Source organism: Gadus macrocephalus, chromosome 15 (genome assembly GCF_031168955.1).
Source record: "Gadus macrocephalus chromosome 15, ASM3116895v1".
NCBI lineage: Eukaryota > Metazoa > Chordata > Actinopteri > Gadiformes > Gadidae > Gadus > Gadus macrocephalus.
In genome coordinates, this window is record NC_082396.1 from 10,483,981 (window position 1) to 10,486,088 (window position 2,108).

At 41.7% G+C, this 2,108-nt stretch overlaps 1 protein-coding gene across 1 annotated transcript in view; it reads left to right on the forward strand.

Annotated features, from left to right (window-relative positions):
- Window positions 1-1,249, forward strand: part of mgmt (O-6-methylguanine-DNA methyltransferase) — a 17,160-nt gene extending 15,911 nt beyond the window's left edge. The window contains exon 4 of the mRNA XM_060073867.1: window positions 1-1,249. This exon is cut by the window's left edge and continues 214 nt beyond it. The gene's annotated coding sequence lies outside the window, so the exon portion shown is untranslated.
- Window positions 1,250-2,108: the final 859 nt, after the last annotated feature.

A 2,108-nucleotide genomic window follows, 5' to 3' on the forward strand; every position in this document is an offset into this window, starting at 1 on the left:
ACACACACACACACACGAACACACACACACACACACACACACACGCACACAAAACGAGAACAAAATGTCATCATAAAGACATAAAGTTTGCCATACTTTGCCAGGCCACTATGGATGTGTTGTTGATATTATTAGGGGGGAGCGGATTCTTAAAGTCAGTGAAATGGCAGCTCGCCCATGAGAGAACAAGAGGGGAAGGTTAATGTCCTGCACACAGAAACTCCAAAAGCTAATATTAAGTGTCATGGAGTTTGCCGTGAGCCAGGATTCTGTGAAGGTTTTTGTTGTAATTATAAGAAGTCGTTGAATTTAACTGAATGATAAAAAAGGAGGCCAATCCTTAAAGTCATGAGAAGCGGGAACACAGAGCGAAACTACCATAAAAGTCAAAGTTTCCCGTGCGTTGCCATGACACAATAAACATGTTTTTGTACTCAAATGATAACACAATAGAATAAAAACTGAATAACATAAAGGGGGCTATTCTTAACGTAAATAAAGTATGTAAAGTGCGGTACACAAACAAAAAAACGAAACAAAAAAACAACAACCTTTCATTCTAAGAGTCCTTAAGTTTATACCGCAAATTGCCAGATACTATGGAACAACTGGAGGTGATGGTAAATATTCAGCTGCATATTTAAGGGAATAAAGAAATGATCTAAGAATAGAGAAGCTGGCTGGCTAATGTGATACGGTGTCGTGGCAGAATTAGAATGTACAAAAATAACCTAAACAGAACACAAGGAATTACAAACATATGTTCCCACGAGTCTCTGTGCTGTTTGCCAGATATCGCTGGAATGGCTTTTCTAAAGAATTATTATTCCTTTAAAAATATGTCTCTTGCATTGTTATTGTTGTTATTTTCGTTTATTATTTTTTTCCCCCTTTCTTCAGAATTAGTCTTTGTAACTCTTGTTGTTGTTGTTTTTTTTAATTTCCTGCCAAGTAAATGCTTTGTTCGACATCCAGTACTAAAGGCTGGGAGTTTTACGGCTACAAAGCTTTGTTGTAAGGCGTTGGTTTTGTCTTCATTTAGATCTCATTGTTGCGCTCTGGTCGTTATTATCCGTCTATTAACTAGAGAGGTGATGCCGCGCATTTGGATTATAAAAGTACATATAATATGTATATGAATGTTTTTATTTGTCTTTTTGTCACGCGATCAATGCAGTTGTGTTCCTGCTTCCATTAGGTTTCCACTTTTCAACGTGATATTTTTATTAAAAAATGTGTATAAAATGCCTTTCATCTTTAATGGTTTTTAATGATTACATTTTTTTTGTGCTTCAGTCCAACATTATTTCCCTCCCCTTGCTCCTCTCTTGGCAGAGACGTCAGCTGTGTGGCAGGGGCTGTAACTCATATCTCTTCTGAGTGGGTTTTATTTTTCCATTAGAGGGCAGCACAGAACGGGAAACTGAAATGAACATTTCAACCTTGAATTCCTAACGCACATCATTTAATCTTTAACTTTAAGGATCATGTTTTATTTCATTTTCATCTTGGGCTTATTTGAGTCCTTCCACGTGAGGCGTCTGCGCCGGCCAACGTTTTGCACCAAAAAGACAATTCACTCGGATCTCTGTCCTGTTAAATTGCATTCACCCTTCCTCCATAATTCCTCCAGCCCCCACTTGATGTCACACTCTCTCGACATCATTCAACCGGATTTACTTAAATCCAGCCCCTTCTCTTTCCACGTTCGTTATTTCCTCTCCGGAGTGACCCCGTACTTGGTCATCGTGATGGGCCCCTCTGCACAGCCCTGGTGGCCCACTAACAACCCCACCTCCGAAAATAACCTCCATCCTAACCTTTCCTCAGCCCAATTGAGCAAGGGGGCCCCTTCACTCCCACTGAATACATTTGATACCACGCTGCTTTTTTTATCTCCCTCCCCTCCCCTCCTCGCGTATCAACTGCGTTCAGATGTCTGATTCCGACTGGCTGGAGTCGCTTACTCCGCCATCGGAGCGCAGATCCAGCCGCGGCGCTGGATCTTCAGGCGGCAGACAGGCAGATGAAGAATGAGACTCAGCCCGGGGTTTCACAGAGAGCTAATGATGCCTGTGGTGGCTACAGGCTACTCGCGGCCCCCCTAA